Source organism: Pyrgilauda ruficollis, unplaced genomic scaffold (assembly GCF_017590135.1).
Source record: "Pyrgilauda ruficollis isolate IOZ18807 unplaced genomic scaffold, ASM1759013v1 scaffold14, whole genome shotgun sequence".
Classification (NCBI taxonomy): domain Eukaryota; kingdom Metazoa; phylum Chordata; class Aves; order Passeriformes; family Passeridae; genus Pyrgilauda; species Pyrgilauda ruficollis.
Window position 1 is genome coordinate 5,526,969 of NW_024512543.1, and position 21,379 is coordinate 5,548,347.

At 37.5% G+C, this 21,379-nt stretch overlaps 1 protein-coding gene across 4 annotated transcripts in view; it reads left to right on the forward strand.

The window, feature by feature from the left end:
• Positions 1-21,379, forward strand: part of SIPA1L1 (signal induced proliferation associated 1 like 1) — a 199,182-nt gene that overhangs the window by 95,463 nt on the left and 82,340 nt on the right. The window contains exon 5 of one of the 4 annotated variants that reach the window (XM_041459962.1): positions 14,403-14,486. The exons of the other annotated variants lie outside the window; for them this stretch is intronic. The gene's annotated coding sequence lies outside the window, so the exon portion shown is untranslated. The remainder of the gene's footprint in view (positions 1-14,402; positions 14,487-21,379) is intronic. 4 annotated transcript variants of the gene reach the window in all.

A 21,379-nucleotide genomic window follows, 5' to 3' on the forward strand; every position in this document is an offset into this window, starting at 1 on the left:
TACTGTGCAATGAAGGAGCCTTTATGGCACTCTATGTGTAAGGTTACCTGTGCTGTTTGCATTATTCAGTTTGTAAAATGAGTGGATGTCCTTGGTGCTAATTAAACATCATCCTGCCAGGAACCAATTATCTGTAAGTATCTGAAACAGCAGAAGCATGATACAGTGTTGCATCCTAGGGAGGATGAAACATTTCCCTATGCAATGCTTCTTCCCTAGCTAACGCATCATAGTCATTTTATTGGTTGTATTTACGTGTGAGAACTCTAAGCAGAAACCTCAGGGCATTGTACTGCTTAATGTATAATAAATGCTATTTGCTTTTTTTAATGGCTAAATGAAAATGCATTTTAAGCTTTTATCAAGAATATTTGTAAACATTTTATCAAACTTTAAAACTAATCTTTAATTTTTTTAAAGAGGTCTGGCAGAGAAAATTTTCTTAGTAATGTTGTCACTCATCTAAAGGGGGAAAAATGGCTGCAACTGAAAGCTGCCTACCAATTTCTTAATGGAATGGTTCTAAGAATGAAACAAGAGTATTCTAGCAGTACAAACATTTGGCAGTTTGGGGAATTAAATTAGTGCTGCCACATCCAGTAGGTGACTGTATGCGTGTCAAGACTGAGGTACATTGATGGGTCTCAAAACCTTATTGTATTTGCTCACTGGTTCCAGGAGTCTGGTTCCCATTAAGTTAACCAGATGCTTACTTTTTACAGCTGTTTAACCTGCAAACAGCTGTTTTGACCGCACTGTGATAGTCATGTCGCATGTTGCTCTCACTAGTTCTCATCTTTACAATAAAGTTAGAACTATTTGTTTCTTTCTTAAATATTCAAAATAAATATTTCAGTTAAATGTTGAATGAAAAGCCCTAAAAGCTATCCCTTTGCCATTTAGCATTCACCAATATCTATTTTGCCTTCATTTCATATGGTGTCTCTCATATGAACAGACATGGAGAAAACATACTCCTTGATGTGCATCTATTCCTTCATGTAGAGAAGTGTAAAGAACTATATCCATGTTTCGTGATTTTTTTTTTTTTAAATGGAATGAGACAGTTATTTCCCTGTGGGGAAATGGCATTCTCATTTTTTGCTTTTATCTCAGGAATATGCTGCTATTATGATTATATCCTGTTAGCCCTGCAGGTTGCACTGGTCAAAGTGTGTTTGCAGAACTTTTTAGTGCAGCTTAAAAAAGCTGCTGGAGAGCATGGTTCCTGTTTGGAGTTTTTAGTTCCCCCTGCTGAAGATAGCACATGCCTCAGGAGTGAGACTTTCCAGCATTTGAAACAGTAGATTCTAGCAAACAAATTGCATTACTTCTGTGAAGTGAATAATCTGTCTAATGGATGGCACGTGTTATGTCACGGTGTTAAGGAAATCAATTCCAGCAGATGTGCAGCTGTCTCCCAGCCTCCAGCTGCTGCCTCTCTTATGCTTCACACCCAAATGGCTTGGAAAGTATTTTTGGTAACAGGGAAGGTGGATTTTGATGAATTTTAGGCATCAAATGCTTTTAAAGTCCAAGGTGCACTTTAAAAAAAAGTGTTGTCCTGATTCTCTGTTACTGTCATTCTCATTGGTGGTTGTGAGGAGCAGTGCAGTAAATACTTTAATTCCTGAAGACATGTGCTTTAGTAATATTAAATGATGGTTTTAATGATAATACTGCATAGGCAATTCTTTTGCAAGGAAATTCAGTGCAGTGGTACTGGATTTAGAACTTGGTCTTTTCATGCAGTTATTATGCACAGTAAAATTCACAACACAGTGGAAGAATGAAAAGTGACAGTTGCTTGTTACAATTTAAGTGGCATAATAAAAAATTATGATCCATTCAAGAACTTTTAATTGATCTTTTTGTGCACAAGTACAATCCTGACATACTGCCAAAATGAAGGTGCATGTGAATGAAATTACCAAGTTTTCTGGTTAATTGCATAGATTTATTTATCAGACCCTTCTTCTTGATACAACACTTCTGTAGAAGGCTGAATTTTAAAGATTTTTACTAGATTTGGGGGATTCTCTTTTTACTTAAATGTTTACAGTAATTTTACAATATTTCTTTGTATTTATTAGAGAGGTTCTTAAATTGGCTTTGTGCAGTAGATTTTATGTATCATGAAATTTGCCACCGTTTTCCCTTATCATAATATATTATTCATTACTTTCTTTGAAGTCTTTGCCAATATGGTACTGTAGTGAAATTGTTGTAAAGTGGTTGCTGTATGGTGATGTTCAAGTCCTACCTGGTCGAATTGTTCTTTTAGTTGTCCAGTCAGTTATGTAGGATATCTTCCTTCATGTAAACAATTGATCTAACAGCTACAAGAATATATCTATATAGATACATCTGTGCAGAAATATAATTGTAGATATTATATCTCTGATAGTTATAACATAAATAGCTTTTTATCTGAAGGTTCTCAAATTGACATCTTCAATTATTAGATTTATCACGTTCCTAGTCTTTTCCCAGGAATTGCAATAAGTGTCAGTGTCTGGTGTGCAGGAAAATGAGATGTGACAAGAACAATGTATAGAGAATATTTTTTTAACTGCTATTACTGTGACATGTTCCTTTAACGAACAAGAATTTATAAGCATGTCTGCTCAGATTGGAAGTTATAGTCAACTAAAATAAGGTTCTGTAGGAGAAGTTTTTGATGGTCTTCATGATAGATGGTGTTGGTGTCCCAGCTTTTAATGCTGATGATATATTCTTCAGAAGACCCTTCATGATGAGTTGTCCATAAAATCTTTGCTTAAAGTATTGATGTATTTGGCAGTTCACAAAGCTAGATGGACATGCTGACATTTCTCACCTTGGGCTTTCAACTTAGTTTTAAACAGAGGAATGTATTTGAAGTTTTGGTTGCTTCACAGTTAACTCTCTTGATTTTATGGTTTTGTGATGCAGATGCTGAAAATAACTGTAAGGCATTTATTTCTCTTCTGCCGTGCAAATCACTTGTGGAACTTTAGTTACCTTGAGCATATATCAGTTTCCTATGGCCACACATTTTCTGATGCATATGGATTGTTTTAGTGTAGCTCATGTTGCATGGAAAAGTCTCAGAACGCAGTTACAGCCGGGGTGCAGAATGTCACACTGGCATGGAAGTAATGCTGTATCTGCTAAATAAAATAGCCACCCAGCTCACTTATCACTGTCTGCTGCATGGTAGCTGTGTCAATTAAAACAGAGGAAGCATCCCTGGTTAAGTCTGCTTCTTTGGATACACTTCTGCCCTGTTCTCTGTTATGGTGTCAATCCTATGTGCCCTTTACCGTGGCTTTCTGCATTTCTCTTTGAAATGCTCTGCTTGTTTCTCTCTCTATCTTCTGCTGTTGTTCAGGACTTTAGCACAGTGTAGAGTTACATACCTGATATTTGCCCACTATTTGGATGGATTCAGTGGCGCACTTGGAACAGCAACTGTCTGAGCTGATGTGTGATGACTTTTCTTAAAAGAATTGTGTTGTGCTGTGCTTGTGCCTATGCATGTTTTCAATCTTTTGATTGAAAAATCAGTAAACTCTAGTGTATGATATGCTGTGCTATATTTCAGGTGTTGGTTATATCATTTTTGTTTTGTGCTCAGACTCTTTTTTTATAATAATTCTTGTTGTAAACTGTTGGTGATCTAGCATCCGTTAAAAAAAAACAAAACATTTTTGCTGTTGGATTTAAAAGCAATTTCTATTCCTGCCTTGCTGTGCTAAACATCACCGTTGTTCTAAAAATATGGATTGTCTTTTTTTTTTACGTTAACAATACTGTAGTTTTGTCTGTGTAACTGCTTATTGATCGAGAGGATGTTAGTTTCAGAAACCTTGCACTGTATCAGATGAAAATATTCCCAAGTAAACCCATGTGATGCAGGAAGTCAGTGTGGTCTGGGTTGACAGGTCTTTGTAATGAGCAGAAGGATGTAGAGCAGTCACAACTTGAATATTCTAAATAGGGTTATTACTACTCTTGATGTCTTAGGAAGATACCAAATTATGAGTATTTTTATATATCTCAAATCAGCCTTTTTTTGTCCCCCTCATACTTCAGCGTCCTTGGAGTTGGTGGTTTGTTGAAGTTTCTGGTTTTGATCTGGTGTTCCTGTACATAAGAGTGTCAGAAATTTCATGGGAACCCCTGCAGCTCCCCTCTCCCTGCAGGCTGATGGCAGGTGTTTGCCCTGCCTCCTCCTCTCCTCAGGACTTTATTTTTGTATAGGAGGAGCTTCTCTGATACCTCACAGGATTATGGTGTCATTGCACAGAGCTAGCTGAAACATCCAGGTAACTCTGATTCCTTTCCTGTTGGTCTGGAGGTCCTTGCATTAGAACTGCTGGATTAATGAAATTGGTTTTAATTCAGAAGGATGACTTCAAGTTTATGGTGGCTCATTGATTCTACTTTTGTGGTTTGAAGAAATGTCCTTTGCTTCAAATGAATCACAGGAATTTTCACCTTCTTTCCATCTCCTAAGAATTTCTCTTATCTCTTCGCTATGCTCCAAGCATACTTGAATCCTACATTTCTTCCCTGGTGTAGACAAGCCAGTTATGCAACTATTGCTTTATTAATACAGCTTTAGAAAAATCTGTTGTGTAATCTCCATAAAGCTTGAGAGACATTAAGGTTCTTGGAAGCATATCTTTCTATAATCATCATAGGTAATAACCCTTCCGGTATTTCACGACAAGAAATTAGATGACATGCCTAAATAAGATGTCTGCCCCAGGAAATCTGTTTTGTCATTTAGCAGACACTTCAGTCTCCATTTGAAAGATTTGGCTTGTCTTGGAGAAGACCCTTCTTATCTATTCTGCCAGCAAAGTAAATCAGCCAGGCTGTTTAATATGTGAGAATTAAAATAACATACCGGGGTTTTTTTCTGATCACTAGGGAAACCTCTAGGATCAATAAAAATTGATAGTTGTTCCATGTTTTGCATTTCCAACAGTAGAACAAAACAGTTTTTGCTCATTTTTATTCTGCAAATTTAATGCTAGTAATTGGCTAACAAGTGTGGCTGAACTTAACGACTTTTGCCAGCTTTTGCTGCATTAGGCTATGGACAGTTCTCCCTATTTGTATGAAGATATTCTGTCAAATGAAGAAAATTCAGGGGTCATCTGGGGATTGTTAGTGAAATGTCTCTCTTAATCTGATATGGAGATGCTTAGAACCTCTACTAAGTAGTATTTTTCCTTGAAAAAAAAAATCTTCCCTTTCTTCCCTTGAGTGGTATACTCTGCCTCTGTTTCTACCCTTGAGTGGTATATTAATGATTGATGTAATAAACGATCTTTTTAGAGTTGTCTTGGTTTCTTGATCACTTAATAGTGTCAAGTAAGATTCAGTGAGGATAGCACTGGAGTTGGGTCCAACTCCAGTGGTTTTGGGGAAACTATATGGGCCAGTTCAGAGTTTAAATGGCTTAACTTTTTTTTTCCAATGGATGTTTGTATTAAGAAGTAGGTGAAAATGACGGACCTGTTCCATCACTTCTGGTGTTCACTGTCAATGTTTCCCTAAAGAAAAACAAATTAAATGATCAGAGTAAAGAGTTCATATTTGAAACCTGATTAAATGAAAAATTCAATATTTTTCCAAGTGATAGGAGAGATAGTAAGATATTTTTGTGTAATCTGGAATATGTTGTCTGTAAGTGGACAGGCAGGATGGTATCTTCCATGATCCAGTGATAAGCAGAAACCATTTTGTTGCTTTGCATCGTTTCTTGGTACGCTGACTTCTGAGAGCTTTGAGAATCACCTTAGTTCTTTCAAAATAACTGCTTTGTAAGATTGTGCCTTTGGGGATATTGAGTCACTAGTAGTAATTTGAAAGAAAGTTCAAGTTATCAAGTAGCAGTTTAATAGAATGAGTGACATCCCTAATAATTTGTAGGCTTTGCTTAAATTACCTTATGTAGTTTCATGTGTGTATAATTTCCTGGACCACCAAACTGCTATCAGGTTAAACAGTAGCTTCCTTCCATTCTTTGCTTATTTGTAATCTAGCTGTGCTACCGAAACACCTCAAAATGCTAGCTTTTAAAAGGTATAGAAGGTACTATCTGGCAGATCTAGAAGGGTATCCAGAACTCTGCCTAATTAATAGTTTTTAACAAAATTTGAGATCAACATTATAAATAGGCATGTGTTGATGGCTGAAGATTGTCTGGCTTAACAGCTGAGACAAGGTTTCTGATCTTGTAAGCCCCAGAGGTGGAGAATCTCTGATGCTTTCTGTTCTTCAGTTCTGGGTCCAATAACACAACATCTTGGCCAAAAGATTGGAAAATTGAAAAATATTTGGAAATGTATTACTAAACCTTGCTCTCAGCACCTCTGCTCTTAGTCACACCTGAGCCACTTTTCCTAAGTATCTCCTTGAAAGATAGTTAGCACCATAGTGAATGTAAATTGTGTGCGTATTTGTGGTCTCAGAGTTCTGCAAAACAGCCCCAGAATTTGTTCATTTTGCTGAGGATTAAGGTGGGGTGTTGTTTTGCCACAGTATCACTGGGTTTGTTGTCACTGGTTCTCCAAGACGACAGGAAGAAAAGGAAAACTACTGTAGTAATTTCTTCAGGAGCAGGAGCATATTCTCTTTGGTCATGTCACATTGTCATTAAGTGTGGCTTTCAAAGGCCTGAGGAATAAACTCTTCTAGAGACAAAACACTTTAATTTGTCATGCTTATTGTCAGCCGAGATGGAGCTCTCAAGTACATTGTTGATGTTAGTGAACTTCGATTTTTTACTGCGATTTTCTGTATTTTGTAAAGCAAGACTGTAGATGAGCCTCTGTTACTAGTTGTCTCTTACTCTCATGTTTCAAGGTTGTATTTGTTACTAGCGTTTTTCTGTCTGAGCTACACTTGCTGAAGTAACTTTAAGGGTCACAACTTTTTCATTATTTAAATATGTTGTACTTTATTTAGTGTGCAACATTATGCTAATGTGTTTTGGAAGAACTTGGCTGAAGCTGTACCTAAAGTGATGGGGCAGCATGAATTGCCTAAGCTGCAGATATGTTGTAACCTTTCCAAAATCCTGGATGAGTCTAGAAATGCTTTTTCTTCCCCCTTCACTGATGAGTTATATTACAAGTTTGTAACGCATGTGCCAGGCACTAGGGTAAGCTGTTAAAACTTAGTGATTGACTAATCAAATATTTTCCTTTTCATTTTTAATGTGTAAATTTGAAAAAAAGAGTATGTACTGTTCTTTTGACCTAGACTATGAGTGCTTCAAACCTCATGTAGGAATTTATAATTTGGAAGATGCTGTTAGGGATGGGACCTTTTTTCACTGAGGCAGATTTTTCTAGAAAAGCGATCTTTGTAAGCCTCAAAAAATAGTTTGCATTCAGACAAAAGGTCTCTCAAAAGTTAAAAAGTATATCCGCAGATACAATCTATATTCTGTTTCCTACTATTGTTCATACTATTAACCTGATTTCCCTTATGCAGGAAAAAGTGAGCAACTTTCTTCATATAGTCATGAAGGTGTATTTACTAATAGCTCTCTAGTGAAGATTTTTCTGATACTTGCTTCAGAGATACTGAAATTAAACCAGAAGATATCTACTTCCAGAGAAGATCCCACCACACCCCTCCTCAAAATATTGTTTATTGGCTAAAAGTCTGTGGTAGTCACTTAAAACCATAAGTTCTTGTCCCCATTGGTGAACTAATAAATACAGATACAGTCAAATAAATATCCTTGACACTTTATCTCAAATTTTGCAAACTAGATTCTTGATTTGTATTTTGTTAATTAGGTTTTTTGTTTTCCTGGATATCAGATAAACTGGTTTATATTTACCAAAACTTTTGAGAGCAGGGGCACAGAAGGCAGAAAGAGTTCTTGGCTTGTTCCTCCTCCTTTTCTGTAGAATCCTTCAAGAGAATAGTTTTGTCCTCTTTCAGCTGTTCTGGAGTTTTGATGTTTTTCCAGCTGTGGGTTCCAGAGAAACTGCACGAGGAGACGACTTGGGATAGCAAGCAAATCTGTTGTCTTTAAAGACAGATTTGAGAATTGTATGGTCTCGTGGAACAGTTGATTTGGGCAACCATCCTCCTTATAGAAGGAGGAAGCAAAATCCAGTTTTGTTTCAGCTTCCTGCTTCAGTATCTCCAATAACATTTTAAAATGTTTACCTACATTTTGGGGAGGAGTGGTAAGGGAAGGGAGGGTAGAAGGAAGGATGGGATACTTGAAGCAATACTGTGCCACATTCATTTGAATCTGCAATGGAGAAAAAAATAAGTATCTAGAGAATATATAGGAGGATTTGCAGTGGGATTCCCCCGCCCCTTTTTTCTTGCTTCTTCGTAGATATTTAGTTTCCATAACAACACAAGGTAATTGTTAAATGAGTGCTGGGGGCTGGGTTTGTTTTTGTGTGGGTGTGTTTTGTTTGTGGGTTTTTTTTTGTTGTTTTTTTGGTTTTTTTTTTTTGGGTTTTTTTTTTTTTTTTTTTTTGTTTTTTTTTTTTTTTTTTTTTTTTTTTTTTTGTGGTTTTTTTTGCTACTTATGTTTGAAAGTGCATTACATGTAGTGTAAAACCTCAGGAACAATGTGGTAATTCTATTAATAGCTATTGGTCTGAAACTAAAATATTAAACTGATAAACATGATGTAATATTTGGGAATGGCATCTTGGTTTTATTACTTTGAAGCTAACTTGTGATGTAGTGTTTGTTAATGTGCTAATCTGGATTGAGGTTAAAGGAGCACAAACCACGTCTATTGTCAGTCTTTAGAAAAAGTCAAGTCTTAAACCATTCAAGATGTTACTAGGGCTTACATAAATGTAGCATTGTGATAAACTGCAGCTTGAATGCTTACCTGACTGCCTTCAAGCCAGTACTGAAAGTTGCTGGTCTGAAATACCTACCCAAAAACCCATGATGAAATGGACTCTAAATTATTCTGGTTTCTGATGCATCCTGTCTGCTTTTTTTAGTGTGTTAGGGTAGAAACTGCAAATAATTGCCTTTAAGGACAGAGAGCATACTGTTGCTGATGAGAAGCACTGGTGTTAGCTGATATGCTGAACTCTCTGTGGCACTGGCTGTGAGGTGAGGGGAGCCCAGCTGGGTGCAGCGCTTGGCGGCAGCCCGAGCAATGCACCGGGTGATGTGCTGCTGGGAGATACATCTGTTCTTTGTTGTGCGACTTTCTGGTGGGCAGAGTGTTGCATTGGCTTTACTTCAAACTTACAGAAAGGACAGAGCTATTGAGAATGCAAGCCAAAAAGCTAAGTTATAAAAGAAAGCAAATGTTGTGCTTCAGTTTCTGCTGTGTGCTGAAGCTGCGGAGCTGACATTTCAGCAGCAGAACGATGTCTTCGTAGAGATGATGAGTACAGGCTGAGTCATGTAATTTTCAGCTTCAAAAATTAAAATTATTCTGCTGTACATAAAGTTTTTCATTGCTGCCAGCTCACTCTGAAAACTTAGTTATGCCGTATTTGTCAGTGTAATTGCAACCATTTTGTCTGTATTTTCTGGACTTTTTTGTTTGTTTGGTTGTTTTTTTTTCAAAGAGAAGTGTATGTAGGTTTTCTAGCAACTTGCCAACAGTTTGCATCTAAACAGCCACAATGTCAGCTTCTCTCTGCATTACTGTGCTAGTCTTTTATGAACTTGAGGCTTTTCCTCGTAGCAAGTTTGATTGTCCAAGTTCCAGTGTAGGTTTTGTCTTTCTAGGTCACTTACAGTCACTTAGAGGTTAAACAGCAATGTGGATTTTCTTTTTTCTTCCTTTTTGTTCTGGAGTTTTAAATTTTAGTATTTTAAGCAAATGGGCAATAACATAAATATAAAGTTAAGTTAAGTTTTAGGGTATTTGATCTTTGCTTGAAATAAGGTATACCATGTCTTTTAATGACTGGATAACCACTTTGGAAAGGGAAAAATCTCTTTGTTTGAGCTGTATTCCATGACCTGTTGATCTGCTGTTTTTGTAGTGGGTTATGTAGTGTGCTTCTACCACTATCATGAGGGTCTGTTAGAGGAACAGTTAGGACATGGTGTGGAACTGTGCAGAATACCCTTGAAATCCAAGTGGTAGAGGGAAATGAGAGAAGTTAATTCAATGGTTTGAGATTCAGAATCTCCACTGTAGGTAATTGCTTGTTGTGTTTCCATCATAAAAGAAAGAAAGGGAAAAGAAAAGACAATACGGACAAAAATCTGGAGGAATTTCTAGCAATAAGGATCAGCAATATGCAAGGTTGTTCTTAAATGCTTTTGGGTCTGTCAGCATTTAGGTTTATTTCTTATTCCCACTTACTGAAGTGATTTTTTTTTAATCTCAAGTTATTTATACGTCCTAAATTACTAATGGTTACATGTAGTGGTGGTATATGAATTTCGTGATATTGCCTTTGTGTCTGGATGATGATTCCAAATTCTTCCTTGTGAGTGTCTGCCTGCTTCTGCCTCTTCTATAGTTTTATTTTGCCCTGCACTCAATCAGGGCATTACTATTTAGCCAAAGATGTCTCTGTTTCCCATAACACCTCTTCCAAAGTCCAGATTTGTGTGCTGTACTACTCTTCTTTGTCATTTCCCCAGGTTCTTACCACCTTTCTTCCTTGTCACCGTAGCCAAGGCTGTCGTGGCTGTCCCCAGCCTGGTTAGTGAAGGGCAGACCCAGCTGTGTGTCAGCCTTGACTGGCCCGTGCAGTACCTGTGTCAAAAGCTTTGCTGTGTCACTCTGCAATATTGCAATCAAGTTTGGGATAAAAGCATGTCTTCCACTGTGTTAAATACAAAAATGAGTCCCAGTTGATTAAAAGAAAATGTGATGCTGTGTACAAAATTGAATATAAACTGGTATATTTTCAATAACTCTTTGCTTCTCTGTGTAAAACAGAAATTGGGAATGCTCTTTGTATGATAGTAAAATACAATAAAGGGAATTTCTTTGTGCATATAATCTGTATTTTTATGAGACAAAGCAGATTATCATCAATACAAGCTTTAGAATCAACAAATTATTTTCACATGTGCCACATAATCATGTGGGAGGCCTTCATTGTGAACAAGCTGGTGCTATTTTTCTTCGCTCATGTCTGAAAAGAAATTTCTGTGGTAACAGTGACATTTGCCAATTTGGTCTTAGTTATTTCTTTCTCTCTGGTAAAATGTCATTTGCCCGAATAGGAATTATTGTGTACAGGTTCTTTTTATAGAGAGATGCATATTAACCTTGCAAACCACTTAAATAATGGTTTTCTGATGCTGTGGTAGTTTCCTTGTTTTTATTTCTGTCCTTTCAGTGGAAAGTATTTCAAGAGGAAAATCATGAAATGTAAAACCTAGCCTTAAAAGTTGATTATTTTACCGATTCAGTTTACCACCTGATTTACACAAGAATTGTGTGTAAGTTGTGCCTTACAGTTTCAGCTGCAGCTTCCTCTGTGATGTCGTAATGGAGGCTGAAGAGATCAATGACGTGTTCAGTGCCAAGAAACATTAGTATCACACTTCTGCAGTTTATTTGGTGGGTCTTGCGCAAGTCTGAGTGCTGAGGCACAAACACATAAGCCAATAGTTTCTGTGGGATTGAAACCTTTACATCCTTATTTGAAAACTTCACATCTATATCATGTCATACCTTCAGCTCTCAACTGAAGCGCACAATGAGAAATACCCTCTTTATACGTGTTAATATTAAGTTTTAATTGTCATGCTTCTGGTGATTTTTGAACTGTTTTCTATTTAAGAAATCTTTATGTTGGAGATAGTTTAAACTATTTGGTAGCTGTGAAACCAAGTGAAAGGCACTGGAGAAAATGTGACTGGAAACTGATGGATGTTGTTCCTAAGCAATGATTGTTAAATCAAGGTGTTGGTCATTCCATCTCAAGGCTGAAGGGAAAGAATTGCTGGGCTGCAGTTCTCCTGCCTCTTAGCTGTGAACCTTTCTCTTCTTGTGGAGTTACCTGTGTATTCTTCAGGTGTTCTGTCTCACCTCACCTTCTGGCACTGCCACCTGTGATCGGGTGGTATCTGACTTGTACAGGAAGACATGAGGCAAGTGGCCTCATCCGTCATGTCTCCTTATTTATTTTAAATGGAAGTTTTTCACACAACTGAAAGACAAATGGAATTTTGGCTATTCTTGTCCTCCTAGGCAGACTTGTTATTTCTGAGGGGGAAATCCAGACCTGTACTTCTTGATGTCTTTCTTAATCTAACCCATTTGAGCAGGTAAGACAGTAATAATTTCGTGAGATGGCTACTTTCTTTTGAGAGCAACTATAATTAAAGTGTTCCTTCTGTGTGACACCAGTGTCTTGAAGATTTGAAGGATGGAATTAATTTGGCTTGCTTCCATAAAACAAGGTCAGGGTTGTTTCTGAGGCTTTTTTTTTTTTTGTATACACTATCTTATTCATCACATGGAGCCCTTTTTTTCCCTTCTGTGTCTGACAGAAGATTAATTTTTTCCCAGTGTAAATTTAGATTGTTTTCTTAGTATTTAATGTAAGGCAAAACGTAATCTGTATATCTTTTTTGTCGTGGAGTCAGACACTTTCTTACAGAACTGATGTATGTGGTTTTAAAAAATGCTTTCTTTTTTATATTGGCTGCTTTTTTTGTCTGATAGTTCCTGTATTTTAAAACAGATAAGAGCAATTCTTTTGGAAGACTGATATGGTTTTTGTTACTTGCATCCTACATACAAGCTGTTGATTGATGGTTTTGACAACCGTATTATATATCATATTCAGAAAAATTGTAAAAGGTATTTTCTGCTCTTTTTCCCATCCTTCACTGCCATTGTGGTTTCATAAGTCTTGGTCTGCTTGCTAAAGATTCACATCCTAGTGAAAATGTCACTAATTGCTGGTAGAGCTGGAGGAGGGGAGGAAAGCTGTGTTTTGCTTTGTCATCTTAGGTCTCTTGGCAACTTCAGCTTTTAGCAGCTGCTGTACACAAATTGAGGTTGGTACTGATTATTCCCTACTGCATAAGTATGAACATTATTACTGTGTGCTAAGATGCAGGCTGTAGAAAATAATACAATGAACAAAAAGTAGTATTGCATCCTTCCATTTGAGCCAGGCACCGCAATCTCTAGATGCAGGATGAAATCCTTTGAAGTCTGGACTTCAGCTCACCACAAGGCTGTTTAATATTGCCTTCTGTCGAATAGCATAGCGGCTCTAATCTCTTATTTTATTTTTAGCAAACCATTAGTCTCTCACAGGGGAGTGTGGGAGTAATTGTCAGAGCTACTGAAGGACTGCTATTAAACCGAATTGCTGTAGCAGGTGTTGGGTGGGATCTCCTCCATTCTTACCAATTAGCAGCTACTGGCTTCACGTTTAAAGACATGTGAAAAGCAGCCCTGTCATGCGAAGATTTCCTGGCCTACCTTGTGCACTGTTAGGTTGGGTCTTTTGACAAGTACTTCTTTTGAAGTTTCTGTTCTTTGTCAACATGCAAGAATTTTCACTATGTAAATCCTTTCTCTAGTCTCTTGGTTTATTTTTCAAGGAGACCTCTTGTAGGGATACTGCATTTAGTCTGATAAGGAAGTGAGGCTTTTGTGACTGGATTTGCCTATCCATCAAACCCTCTTTTTCACTGCTTCTTCCTCACTCCAAAAGGGAGGAAAAAAAATATCCACCCAACATTTTGGATATTAACTGGCTGCTGATTTCACATCGATGAGAGATGGAAAATTCTTGGTATGGAGTAAATTGTGAAATTGGCGCTTTAGTGAGGAGTAGTCTAGACATTCACTGAGAAACAGCTGGGTCAGATCTAGCCCTTAGCAATCCTGGGTAGCTCCACGTGCTGCTGCCACTTGCTTTGCCAGGCAGTGTGCATCTGCAGGCTTGGTTCCAGCTCTGGTCTTTCGTGTACAGGAAGGATGTACACATACATCTGCTGGGGAGAGGAGAGCACCGGGACTGTACTAATAAATGGGGCCTGTTGGCCTCAGCATGCATTGGTAAGGTGGGTCAGGGCTACAGGTGGGAGGTGATGGTTTGGTTTCTTTCCATCCTTTATGTTCTCTTCTTTTTTAGCCCAGTTTGTTCCACTGGGGCCAGTGGTGTTTCAGGAGTTCATTCTTTCCGTTACCTTGACAGTTGGAGCCTACAGCTTGGTTTCATAGGAACACCTCAGTTACCTTTGGTTTATCTGTGTTGGAGTGCAATTAAAAAAAAACCCTCAAACCCAAAACATAAAACACACTGAATTTAAGAAAAGCAGAACACAGGCTCCTTATATAGCATGTTCCTGATCCTGCAGTTTACCCAAACTGTTCTTCCTTTTGTGAGTTCTATGATCAGGACAAATTATTTGACAGGAGGCTTCTGTGATTTTATTGATTCCTTTTTTTCCAGGCTTCTCTGAGAAGAGTGTTACACAGATGTGGATATTCAGGAAGCTCATGGTAGCACAAGACAAGAACTCAAAGTTCCCAGCTGGTAATCTCCTAAGCACTAAGTTGAGAAATCTTCAGCAGAGTGATGATCCTGGTCTTTCTGGTGGTGGGATCAAAGCTAATTAGGATTAATGCTGTCCTCCAGTTCATAACTGCCTTAACTTCTGTAAATGAGAAGCAGTTGTTAAAGCACGTCAGCATTGGTTAAATAATTGATCTGAGGAGCCAGCTCCAGTACTGTGCAAATTACGAAACTCTGAAAGTTCTCAGTTTGTAAGGAACATAATTTTCTTTGGAAAAATTTGGAATTGTAGGCCATTTCAATGCATTCTCTTTTTTTTTTTTCCTGTTTCTCTTTGGTTGTCAGAGGTATGAGATATCAGATAGAAGCTGTTGCTGTATTGTCATCTTCAACATTAGTGGGATGGCCAGCACAAGTTCTGTGCATTACTGGGATCTCACACATGAATGTGCTCAGGAGGATTTTAGTGATGCACAGGACTTGTGCTTCAGTCTCCTGAATGTCTGTAGCAAATTCTCTCTCCCTTACTACACCAGGCCAAAGAATAATCTTTTGCAAAAGGCAGAGAAAATTTTGTTTTATGCAGTTCTCCGGTTTCACTTGGGTTTTTCCTTCTTGCTGCAAGTTCTTCATTGGCACAGACATAACTAGTTGAAATACCACTGCCTTCTGATGACTCTTATCTCCTGCCACTGACATAGTAGATGGAACTAGTGATGAAAATGTAGTACGGGAATACTAAAAGTTGAACCTAAAAATGAAGGTGGCATGATATGTAGTATGATTAATGCTCCAATTCTTACGCATTCTGGTACCTTACATAGTAGAATAAAAAAATTATTTGGAAGTAGTAGAGAAGGAGGCTACATTTTCAGCTCACTACTCCATCTTTTAAATACTTGGTTCTCATGTTTTTATTTTCAATTTCTACTTGGTAAGTGAATCAGAGTCATTCTGTTGTCTGTTATGAAAATTTTTGATACATTCCTGCATGCATCCTTAAGAAGGAGCATGAAAGGGAAACCCATTTGCTGTGCAGGTTAATAGAGCCAGTGACTAAAGTTTGTCTCCACAGGAAACCCCCTAGTATTCTTGATTTATTAATGTATGCACACTTGTGTACATCAAGGATATAGAAATCAACTTTGGCCCTTGATTTTGGAGAAAAAGGAAATAACACTGAATTTTTGAGGTAATGGAAAGACAGTTGGAAATTAATTTATGTAATTACATTTGATACACCTGCATGTTTTCTTCTTAAATGGAAGATGAACTTGAGGATTATTTCACAGTAGATTTTTGTCAGTCTTTCATTTCTGCCTGCCTTACTTTCTTGCTATATATGTAAAGTAAAAAGATCCAGAAGGGACCCCTGTCTTGAAGAGAGATCCATACTGTTAAGATGTCTGTTTTTATTCTGGCTAGTGACTTCATCAGAGAAGCATACCACACTGCATACCACAGTAAATGTGTTCTCTGGCCAAAACTGTAGCTTGTTGATAATGGGAGCTCCTTAGTGATGAATTTGTTTTTTCCATTTGCTTAAAGAATTTAATACCTCACTATTGCACATCTTCTGTGGGACAGCCTGGTCTACTGCTTGGTTTGGTTGTGTACAGAGTGGCTATTTCAAGTAATTATTTGACTTGAAAGTCATCTTTGTTACGTTAGCCAAAAAAAAAAAACCCACTTAAAATCTGATCTTCATCCTGTCCCTGCATTTATTTTGTACGTCTAACAAGAGGATTAATGATATTAATATTTTCTACTGATAAGGGTTTTTTGTCAGAATAGTAGAGTAAGTACTGGTTGAAAACATTTTTTTTTTTAAAGCCAGGTGCATATAAGCCTGAAGTTTGATTTTGAATTCTTAACATGTTAGTTAGATACTTGACATTATGATCAGCTCTCGAAAGAAGACAGTGAGTTGTTGGCAGTGTGTGACAAACGAGTTGGATTAAAAGGATCACTAAGTCATAGTTAAGGTCTGAGTATATCCAGAGGGAACAAAGAGAATATTTGTATTTTTCTTTTCTTGCTCAAATCAAGGCTTCTAAAGCCACTTGTAGGAACTCTGCATTCTTGTAGAGTCCCTCTGCTTGGCATTTATAAACCTTTTACCTGACAGCATGGAAGTATTTGAAAAAGACTTCAAAAATTTCCAAAGCATCTAAGAATGCAGAAGAGTAATTTTTAAGTATTCATTATATGAGAAATTACTTTAACTGCAAAATATACCATGCAGTACTGTCTGCTTACTTCTGTTCTGCTTTGAATAGTGATTTGGATAATAAATTACTTATGTTGCCAGTTCATGTATAAAAGCGCTGTTTCTTAGTAAAGGGTTATTGTCTTCCCATTACCAACACGTTTAATTTTGCACAAGTATTTCAAGGTATCTGGTAATTCTCTGTGTGCACCAATGGCTTCTCTCTGCTCATTTTCTCCTCTGCTGATTAACTATTGATCATTAGCCACAGGAATTATGTGCTAATACGGCCTCTCTGCTGGCAGTTAGGTTGTTGATTTAAAGCTATATTTGTAGTGATCAATACCCTAGAAACACCGCTCTTTTCTGCTGCCATGTCTTCTCATTATCAGTCAGCATCTGTTCAGACTGCTCACCAGATTGCTACAGCACTTCATATTACCTGCAAGTCAAAAACAGTACAGTAATTTATTACCTGCTGAGTCATTTCCCAGAAATGAAGGTCTAATATTTTTGGCTTATCTGTATAGAAATTCCTGTATTATCAGTGATGATAAAGGTGTGCTTTTACAGTATTTTAAGTGTAATTGCTGCTGTGTTGATACATAACTCAGTTAAGAAAGCATTTTTTAGCAGTATTTGAAATAGTTTTCTATTTATGAACTTTTCATTGTGGTTTTTAAAACTGGAAGCTAATCTTCTTGGGTGTACTTGCTCTATCTTCACAAGTAGTTCTCATCATTGTTTCTCTTTCTCCAACTTTTACTTAATCTCTACACTGAGTTTTTGTGAAGTTCAATTTTAGGTTTCAGTTTTAGGTCTGTGGTCTTGATGCTTTTGTTTCCTTCTATGGATGCACCTCAAGGGAGCTCTGACCTCCTCTTTGAGGAGATGTCAGGTAGGGAGGAATTTGTTACTCTCGATGTGAGTTGGGTTCTGCTGTTATGTCACTAGGGCTGTGGGTTAATGTAACTGCAGCTGGAAGTGTATAAAAATAGTATTCATACAATGGAAATAAATGAAACATTGGAATTACTGTTGTGGTTTAATCCCAGCCAGCAGCCAAGCCCCATGCAGCCTCTTGCTCACTCCCCCACCAGCAGGATTGGGGAGAGAAGTGGAAGGGTAAAAGATAGAAGACCCCTGGACTGAGATGAAGACAGTTTAATAGGGGAAGCAGAAGCTGTTCACACAAGCAGAGCATAACAGGGAATTAACTGAGTGCTTGCCATGGACAGGCAGGTGTTCAGCCATCTCCTGGAGAACAGAGCCCCATCACATGCGCTCCCATTTGACTTGGGAAGGCAAACACCATCACTCCAAATGCCCCCGTCTTCCTTCTTCCCCCAACTTTATATACTGAGCATGATGCCATATGGCCTGGAATGTCCCTTTGGTCAGTTGAGGGTCGTCTGACCTTTGCTGTGTCCCCTCCCAACCTCCCATGCACCCCAAACTTCCTCGCTGGTGTGGCTGTACCAAAAACAGACAAGGTCTTGGCTCTGTAAGCCCTGCTCAGCAATAACAAAAACATCTCTATATTGTCAACCCAGTGTTCAACACAAATCCAAAACACATCCCCATACCAGCCACTATGAAGAACATTAACCCAGCCAAAACCAGGACACTGTATTTTAAAATAAACATTCTTTTTATAATTTATTCCTTTCTTCAAATGCTTTAGTAATTTAGGACTGCATTACTTTACTTCGGGTATGTAATTTAGATGAAAACACAGTGCCAAGTAAGAACTGAAGAATTAAAACTATCTTCTGTTTCTCAAAATGTTTTTTCTTCATCTGTGAATAAGGTGGATAATTTTCACAAAGATTTCAGATATAATCAGGATTGCTAAAACCTAATTCTCACAGCAGCAATAATCATCATATTCAGTCCATGAAGTGTAATGAACTCGAGAATTTTAGCATCATGTAACTGAGATTATTACATGTGTTCAAAGGGATGTTATTCCATGATTCTCAGGTGCTTTAATCTCTAAGTGATGATTTGCAGAAGCAGTGGAAGGAGATCCATTGCTTTAATTTTCATATGTATTAGCACTAATACAGCATCATCCCCATTTCTTTGCATGCAGCCTTACATTCTGCTTTTTTTTTCTCTCACTGCACTTTCCTATTTTGCTCTCATTCCACATATACTCACAAGTAAAATATTTTCTCTTGGCATACTTTGAACTGATGACTTTTCTTCTTGAAATTAAGTAAGATAGAGTTAGTGGGAGTTGATGCAATGACTTTGTGTGAGTGGGAAGTTATGATACTGATTCTCAAGCAACGTGGTTTGGAAAATGGCAATACCGGTGTGTTCCTGGTGCCCTCTCTGCAACGTTAATTTAGAATATGTCAGAATCACATGCTTTTTTTTGTTTTGTTTTTTTCCCTTCATGAGTTATACAGTGCTGTTGCATACTAGCAGTGCACAGCTCTGTAACATCTCCCAGTGTGTGCAGATTTTTCAGTTGAAGGTAGGTACTGTTGATGGTATATAATGTACTTTTCACCTTGAAATCAAAGCTTTCTCGTCTGTTTTAGGAAGAAGGCTTTGTAGTAGTGTCATTATTGGCTGCCATAAATGAATGGATAAATAATATTAAGGAAAAGAAGATATTAGGTGTCTTGTCTTTTCAGGCACATCCTTTTCCTTCGCTATTTATTTTCTTATTATTCAGATCCTCTGACTACTCAAATAATCTTATGCCTTTCCACACTTCTGTTTTTGGTTTACGTCGTCCTGTTACCTCCCATGGCTTTGTCAAAAGCCATGTCTGTGAGCTGTGGGTGGAGAGTGCTACTCTAGCTAATTAATGGTAGTTTAGAGTATAATTTTGTAGACTTGATCTATAATCAGTAAAGACAGACCCAAAGTCTCCTTTGAGGGACAGTTCAGAGAAGACTTGACTTAAATGCTGGTGTTTTAGGTCCAGTAGAGTAAGGACAGGGCTTTCAAGGAAAGAGTTTTTTGTTAGAGCAATTGTTGTCATAGGAGAAGTCTTCAAGCTAGCTTTTAAAATAATCTGATAATTGGTAGTCCTCATGCTCTGGTTGCATATACTTGCAAATTGGCAAAACATGAAAATGCTTATTTTTTGTAATTTGACAAGCAGCCTTGTGAATAGCTGATGTCTGAGCCATAGATCTTAAATAAGTATTTTGAAGTCAACCTACTTCTGAAAGTAATTTAGTTTCCAGAAGCTGCATTAGGCTATACTAACACTCCCCAAACATTTTCTATTATGTTCCTTGCGTGTTTCTTTGTTCTAGTTTATGGGCTGTTCTGATCTAATGATCCTTTAAAAAAGCCATTGCAGCAGAGTAGCGTGTTGATTTTGGGAGACAGATTTGCGATACAGAAGTAATAGCCAAGTTTTTAACTGAAACTTTGGACCAGTGCAAGTTTCAAGGCCCTGAAAAGCCCCTACTTTTCATCTGAGATGGCAATACAAAAATGTTATTCCCTTAAGCTAATTTCTCTTACTAATAAAACCTGGTGATTTCATCTTATGTAAGAACATAGCCAAGAGCAGTTCTGAATCAGGCAAGTGCTGTATCTGTTTGTATGGAAGAGAAAAGTACCAGTAAACAAATAGTTGTATATCTCAGCTGTGTTCTCCTAGTTTCTAGAAGTCTGACTGAGGAACTTCCCAACTTCATGTTGAACTATTTGTACTTGAAACTCCTGATGACATTTTCTGTGTATGAACTTACCTGACCACTTTTTTAGCTAGGTTTTGGCATGTATAAGTCATGGTTATGATTGATAAGTAATCATGCATTTTTGTTGGTTACTTTATAGAAATTTTCTGTTTCTGTGATATGAGAACTGTTTGTAATATTTCAGTGGTCAAGCTATGACTGTCTAGCACACAAGTTCCCCCCCCCCCACTTTCAGAACTTCAAAAACAGAGTAAAGCTTTAGAAATCTATTTTGTTTCACAGTAGAATCTCTTCCAGTATTTGTATTTTTTTTCCTAATATGAAATAAAAAATTCACCAAAAACTTGTATTCCCTCTTCTGAAGTGAACCACTCAAGACTATCAGAAGTTTTATTTAATTTCAGAGAGATTTTCAACTGGAATGAGTGCTCATCCTCACTGGAAATTCTGGCAAGTCTGTATTAACGTATAGGGGAGCAGAAATTGATCTAATTACTTTACTTGGAAGGAAACCAAATACTTTCATTATAAAAGTTCGTATTTTGAGACACTTCTGTGACCTTCAGACTCCATGCTTATCAGGCAGTTTTAAAACTGTGGTCTTATTTTGAGCCATGTCTCACTACTTCAAAAAACTGACTCACTGAATTTGGTAAATGACAAATTTATGATTGGCATGAAGTACAAAGCAGTGAAAAAAAAGTATCTGTAGATTTAGCCATACAGTGGTTTTAGGTGTAACATCTTTTTGTGTGTGCGTGCAACCAGCTCCAAGTAGATCTCTCTGCTCTCATCTCATTGCTCATGCAGGCTTGAAGACTAGAGTTCATTTCCTGAGGGTTACAATGCAAATTCAGCTGATGGAGTCTTTTTTTTTCTTTTTCCTTTCCCCACAACCCTCCTCCAAACACATTTGTGCACATAAAACAGCTTAGTTATATTTGTATCTTGCTGCAAAATCCTAGAGATTTAAACTCATGTAATTACTGAAGAGGATTTCTTTAGTGAGAGTATAAAGTTTTGCATTATGA